General features: G+C 43.0%; 1 protein-coding gene across 1 annotated transcript in view; it reads right to left on the reverse strand.

Moving 5' to 3' along the window:
• ARHGAP42 (Rho GTPase activating protein 42) overlaps positions 1-7,392 on the reverse strand; it is an 80,749-nt gene that overhangs the window by 30,394 nt on the left and 42,963 nt on the right. The window lies entirely within an intron of this gene.

Raw genomic sequence — 7,392 nt, forward strand, 5'->3', positions numbered from 1 at the left:
GAAAACACTGGCCAAGCCCTTGTTGGAGCCAGTCCAGAAACACAAGGACCTGGTCAAGGTTGTGTATTTTTAGAACATACACACACACACACACACACACACACACACACACACACACACACACACAATCTGTGGCTCCAAGACTAAAGATGCTGCCATGAAAGGAAACATCACAGATTATTAGGTGAAAAAAAGGAATCTGCAAGACAATAAAGGCCTATTTTCTTAAACTGTAAAAAGCTGAGGGTATGAGTATTTCTATTTTCCTAAGAAGAAACTCCATAAAGATCTATGCGCACTGTTGGTACAGAGAAAGTGTGCAGAAGATAGACATTGTCATTTTTATTCACTAGACTTTGGGATTATTTGGTATTTTAAAAAATATATGTATTTAGTACTTTAAAAATAATTTCAGTACTCTAGAAATAAAAATGCCTAAACTAAAACATGTATAGCCATCAAGAGGAACTAGCATTCAAAGCATTCGTTTCTTTGTCCCCGGTGCCCTGGGTCAAGAGAACAGAACTCAGTGAAGGCTTTGAAGGAACTTAGCATACAAGCATGAATGGCCACTCAACAAGCATCTCATCAGAGCACAGCTGACAACCTCCAAGAGAGAGGAGTTTTCTTGGACACTAAGAAGCTTGCTTGCTTCCAATAACCCTGCATGTCAAGCATAAAATTGTACATTCAAATATTTAAAAGTATTTATTAAATATAGGAAACAGGTGGGATGGAAAGGTGAGGAATCACTTAATTTTCATTTTTAACAACTACAAAAAAAATGAGACAAGAAAATGTAATCATAGGTAGAAAACAAGATACTAGCTTTTTAAAAAATATCAATTAAAACTGCAAGTTCCTGACATTTAAAATGTTTGGTACTTGAGGTCATACTGCTCTGCTTTTCAGTAAAAGAGATTTATTAAGAGAAAGAGAAAACCATTTAAAAAAAAGTTTCAATACAACTTGCTTCTGGCAAAATGAATGAGGATAGCTGTGATACCTTAAGCTCAGAATTTGTTTCGTAAGCATTCATTTTAAGGAAAACAGGCAATAACCAGGCTATATCTCAAAGGCGTACTGGGATGTCTGACAGTAATACCCTAGGCTTTTCTAATAAACGGACATCACAGGCTCATTATGTAGAAGAAAATCTTAACGGAGAGTTCGTCTGATACCAGCTCCTTCTACGGGTGCTGCTGGCCTGATGAATTCCATGGATCCCGTGCTTAGCTCTCTCCATATGAGTAAACACATTATCCACCCATTCGGAGAGGAAGAAAAATATACCCATATACATCCATGGGTTTTTGTGTGTTTCCATGGACCAACCTTGGCTCTGACTGGAAGAGTATACAGTTCCCCAGTCCATGATGGTACCCAGCCTTGTTCAGAGCCAGGCACACCTAGGGTCAGCTCCTGGCTGGTACCACTGCTCTGTGAATGGGAGCGTGCCTAGTGTTTACGAGCTCAAGTTCCTCCATTTACGAAATGAAGAAAGTCAACAAGACATAAGCTAAATAAACAGCTGCATTAATATGAAGTCAAACCACTTGAAGCCCTGTAGAGCGCCTGACAACGAACTCGCCCAACTCAATACCAGTTTCTTTCTCCCTCTGTTCCTGTCCACAGGTCACTGCTATTTGAAGGAAAACAGAAGAAACGATCAGAGCAGCCAGTCATAAGTTCTAACCAGATGACAGGGGACAATTCCTTCCCGCTTTTTAGAGTGATTCTGAGCTCTCGGGGCCTTAGTTGCCTTGTGCACAAAATAAAGATAACAGTAGATCCACTTCACAGAGTTGTTTACAGAGGAAATAAGTTAATATGTGCGAAGCTCCTAGGATAGCATAGGGCTTGGTGTACCGTATGTGCCATGGAGTGTTATCTATCAACATCTTCATCATCTTCCTCATTGTCATCATCATACTAGAAGAGAATGTAAATCTCTGCATAGGAAAACTTCATGAGAAAGGCATTCTCTGTGCGTGGCCAAAAATCACTGGGACTTGATGGATTGTCTGTCAAGAGTATTGTTTTTCAAAGAGGCATACTCCATCACTTACTTTAAAAGCATTTTGGGCTAGAGCAATGACCTGTTTCTTCAAATATACATAAATCAGCCATAAACCAGGCAGGCCCTGTGAGCCTAGCTGGCCACTGAAAAAAATCACAAATTGGATACTAAGAAATGTCCCTATGTGCTCACGATACGTCAATGCATCATGATGAACTCTCACTGGAACTGAGCAGATTGCAGCAGACTGAAATCACTGTCTACCCACATTTGCTGTCCTCCCTGAAGGAAGATAGTATTTCTCAGCATCCTTGAAACCAGACATGGTCACGTGACACGCACCAACCAATGAAACATAAATAGAAGTGACACAGGCTGGGTGCTGTGGCTCAAGCCTGTCATCCAGCACTTTGGGGGGCCGAGATGAGAGGATAGCCTGAGCTCACGGGCTCGAGAACAGCTTTGGTGACTTGGCAAGACCTCATCTCTATAATAAATTTGAAAAAAAATTAGCTGGGCGTGGTAGCACGTGCCTGCAGTTCTGGCTACTTGGAAGGCTGAGGCGGAAGGATCGCCGGTGTCCAGCAGGTCGATACTGGGGCGGCCGTGAGCATGCCACTGCATGCCAGCCTGGGTGACAGAGTGGGACCCTGACTCAAAAAAAAAGATAAAAGTGACATATATGTTTTACCCAATGGACAGTAAGTGTCATTATGCGGTTCGCCATTTTCTTTTTCCCTGGCATTTCTTTTTCCCTGGCATTTCTTTTTCCCTGGCATTATGTGGTTCGCCATTTTCTTTTTCTTTTTCCACAATGACAGAGGGAGGCTACGCAATCAGATTGAATTCTACTGTGAAAACGATGTCAGAGAGCCACTGTTGACCATGTACATTGGACATGGGCTCTAAACAAGAAAGGAACCCTGACAGTGGTAAGCCTCTGAGATTTGAGGATCACCTGTTACCACAGCATAACCTGGCCAGTTCTGACTGAATGATATATCACTTAAACAATTTGCGGTGGCAGAAAGGATTCCCCCAAATAATGCCAACCCCACACAATTAACGTTTTCTCCCTCAAATGGGTATACATCCCTCTTGACTACTGACTTGTCGATTCCCGTAACAGAGGCAGCAAAGAGCAGCAGGGGCAGCGCCCGTTCACGGTGGCTTGGCAAAGCACGAGTTCAAGGGTATCCCTGACAGTGACACTTCAGCACCCAGCGGTTCCCGCTGAGGCCTGAGAAGCGGACCATGTGGCTTCAACAATGTATCTCCTGATGGAAGATGCAGGCACAAGGAGTGTTATTTCTGGGGGCCGTCGGGCGCAAACACATTCTGCAATGGAAAATGTGCAATTTTCCAAAGCCAGGAAGGGGTTACGACACTTAATTTGTCAGAATTAATGAGAATTCAACTAAAATGGGTTCCCTGCAGTCTAAACAAAAAACAAACAACTGGGCACTCCTTCGTGTTCAAAGGAAACGTCCAAGGAAAGGGTTATGAGTAAATCAGATCGCGTCATTTCAAAGGCTGATCGTTTATCCTAAGTCTCCTTCAGGGGAGAACAAGATACTCCTGGTGAAACAGTTCAGAGAGAAGGATACACAGTCCACATGGGAGAAATATGGGTTGTCGAATCAGGACTGGGTGCCCGGCCCACGGCAGGGAGCCGACACACAAGGACTGACCAATGGCCTCTGGTTACCGGTATCGGGCTTGCTCACATACTTTCTCCGATGAATGCTACACGGGTTGGGGCTGACCAGCTGCCGAGTTACACTGGTGAGCTCTTCCCCGGTTCCAGACCCTACCCCAGTCCCATACTCCCTGTTTTAGAGAAGAGCAGAGAGACATTTCGATGACAAGTGTTCTCAAGTTCCCACGAAATGGAGTTCTGTAATATTAATGACCCTTGGCCTTCAAGGGTGGGGCTAGAGGCATAAGACATATTAACTTAATGAATACAATAGATTCCATCAAAAGTTAAGTCTGGATATTATCTTTTCCCCTCTGGAAACTGTTCAGGGCTATAGCTTTTATGGAAACCTAAATGAAGTTCTCATAAAGCAGCTGAGTAACACAAAAGCGATGAATCTCAACAGAATTCAAACAGCCATGAGAAAAAAAAAAAGAATAGTCTTCCATCGAGCTAACAGAGCCACAGTCCTAGTACCTTCAATTTCCTAGCAGTTCAAAACCGAGCGTGTCCTTACAGATGCAGTTGACTCGACCTTACGACGCATTCCCAGGGCTGGCAAAACAAAGCAACACTAGTCTTTATGACTAATAACTAATATCAAATGATACGTGAATTGAAATTAGCAGAAAAAGAAATGAGTGCGTGTCCTGGTGTTCCTGACACCCACCGGACCTCTTTTCTCACTGTCCACAGCCCTGTCCCAGAGCGTTTCCTTTGTCCTGCCCTGCCCGTGAAGAGCACTTGAGCTGGGACCCTCTTCCTGGGACTCTGTGATAGAAACAAAACTGTAATTGATCCAAGGTCTCGGAGGATGCAGTGAAGGAGCAGGGTGTAACCCTAGGATTAGGGACATCCGAGAACTTCCTGAACAAAACTATCTAAACAACAGGGCGAAGCCAAGAACATTCGTGACACATGGGCATTGCCTGGGATAAGAAGAATGAGCTTTATTCCTGTGTTTATTGCTGGAAAGAATACATCCCCAGGCACACGTGGGACAGTCACCGAAACACATTTAGAGATGTTGGGAACTTCAAAAGTATCTTTTGTTCAAATCGCTTCAATTTTGTACAGAAGGACTGAGTGTGAGGTGACTTTGCCATTACACAGGAAAATGGTGACTCTGACCAGAGAAAGCATCACTGGAAAAGGGCTTCCTTTTTCTTATTCACAATACCAAAGCAGAGTAGGTACACAATGGAACAATGCTGAACGAATTGCGCGAGAGAATGAGATCTAAATACCTTTTCTTTCATAGATCTCATGTTCTCTGGTCCCAGGATTGAAGGACCGGCTGAAAGCCACTTCACAAAACTCATATTTGAGTGGGATAAGGTTCAGGGCCCCAAGAGGCAATGCCAGAGAAAGACAGTCTGGAAGAAATGTTAACTGCCTTTGCCCTTGTTAATGGCTAGTCCCAAGATGGAGGTCTTGGGATGGAGAAGATATGTCAAGGCCAGGCTCAGTGGCTCAGCCTGTCATCCCAGCACTTTGGGAGGCCGAGGAGAGAGACTGCCTGAGCCCACACGTTCGAGACCAGCCCCGGTAACTTGGCAAGACCTTGTCTCTACAATAAATAAATAAAAAAATTAGCCGAGCATGGTGGTGTGAGCCTGTAGTTCCGGTTACTTGGAAGGCTGAGGTGGAAGGATCACTGGAGCCTAGCAGGTCCACGCTGGGGTGGCCGTGAGAGTGTCACTGCACTCCAGCCTGGGCAATGGAGTGAGACTCCAACTCAAAAAAAAGAGAAAAAAAAAAAAAAGAAAAGGTATGTCAAAGAAGATAATCTGTTCCTGTGAGAGATAAATTCGAGTTACCGAATTATGAAGGATCTGTTTGTGAGCTACTTCTTAACAAATGTCTCCAGTAGCACAGCTTGGAAGGGTTTAGCTATAATCTTCATTGAATGGCAAGTGTTTGAGCACTAGTTACAACTAGCAATGTATTTGTGGATTCAATATCCTGTAACTGACCATTACCGTCTTTTTCACTTGATTCTTTTTCAAAAAGGTGATTCCAACTTTCCTTCTCTGTTAAAGTACACAAATCTCATCTACAGTATTGATACTCTGAAAATGGTAAATCAAGACTAGCCACAGAGTAGGGAGACTTTCGCATGTAGGCTTACAAAGATCTTACCCTGTGGTCCCAGCACAGTTTCACTCTTTATTCCATGGCATAGGTCCTAGGTATAGTCACAGCATGGCTCTGTTTTATTTTATTTTATTTTTTCATTACAAAGATGTGGGGTACAATTCAGGGTTAGGTATACAAACATTGATTATTCAGATACCCTTGTTGATGAGGTATGCCCCTCCCTCCCCTAGCAGTTTCCCTCACCTGCCAATCCCATGCCCCTCCCCTGACAGTTTCCCATTACTGCCAAATGCTTACTTATAGTATTATAATTGTTCAAGGTCTGCTTATGAGTGAGAACATATGGAACTCTGTTATTTGTATCTGTGATAGATCACTCAGTATGATTGACTCCAAATCCACCCAAGTTGCTGCGAAGTCCATACAGTTGTCCTTCTTTATGGCTGCATAATATTCCATCTTGTATATGTACCACATTTTCTTTATCCAGTCCAGCTTCGATGGGCAGCATGGTTGGTTCCATGTTTTTGCTATTGTGAATAAGAGCTGCAACCAACATATACGTGCAGTTATCTTTTTTGTAGAATGACTTGAGTTCCTCCGGGTATACTCCCAATAGGGGAATTGCTGGGTCCTGTGGAAGGTCAATTTCTAGTTCTTTCAGGAATAGCCACACTGTCTTCCAAAGAGGCTGCACCAGTTTGCATTCATTCCCACCAGCAGTGTAGAAGCATTCCTTTTTCTCCACATCCTCGCCAGCAGCTCTTGTTGTTTGCTTTATTAATGATGGTCATTCTTACAGGGGTTAGGTGGTATCTCAATATGGTTTGGATTTGCATTTCTGTGATTATGAGTAAGGCTGAGCATTTTTTTCATGAGTCTGTTGGCTTCCCGTGTATCTTCTTTTGAGAAGTGTCTATTCATGTCTTTTGCCCCCTTTTTAAAGGGGCTGTTTGTTTTTTTCCTTTTCGTTGCATTTGAGTTCCTTGTAGATCCTAGATGTTAGGCTTGTCAGATAAACAGTTGGCAAATATTTTTTTTTCCATTCTGTGGGCTGTCTGCTCTCTTGATGGCTTCTTTTGCTTTGCAGAAGCTCATTAATTTGATGAGGTACCACTTGTCTACTTTATTTCTTAAGGTATTTGCCTTTAGGGTTCTGAATAGGAATTGGTTCCCAGTTTGAATTTCCATAAGGGTATCTCCTGCATTTTCTAAGATTCTTATAGTTTGAGTGTTGATCTTTAGGTCTTTGATCCATTTAGAGTTAATTTTTGTGTATGGTGACAGGCAGGGGTCCTGTTTCAATCTTCTGCATGTGATCAGCCAGTTTTCCCAGCACCGTTTACTGAATAGGTTCTCCCTTCCCCAGTGATTGTTGTTGGAGGCTTTGTCAAAGATGAGTTGGTTGAGGAATTGAGACTTTGCTTCTAGAATCTTTATCCTGTTCCATTGGTCTATGTGCCTGTTCTTGTACCAAAAGCAGACTGGTTTGATTATTGTAGCCTTATAGTAAAGTTTGAAGTCTGGAAGTGTGATACCTCCTGCTTTGTTTCTTTTGCTAAGGATTGTTTTG

This window comes from Carlito syrichta, unplaced genomic scaffold (assembly GCF_000164805.1).
Source record: "Carlito syrichta isolate Samal-C Ts95f unplaced genomic scaffold, Tarsius_syrichta-2.0.1 Scaffold302228, whole genome shotgun sequence".
NCBI lineage: Eukaryota > Metazoa > Chordata > Mammalia > Primates > Tarsiidae > Carlito > Carlito syrichta.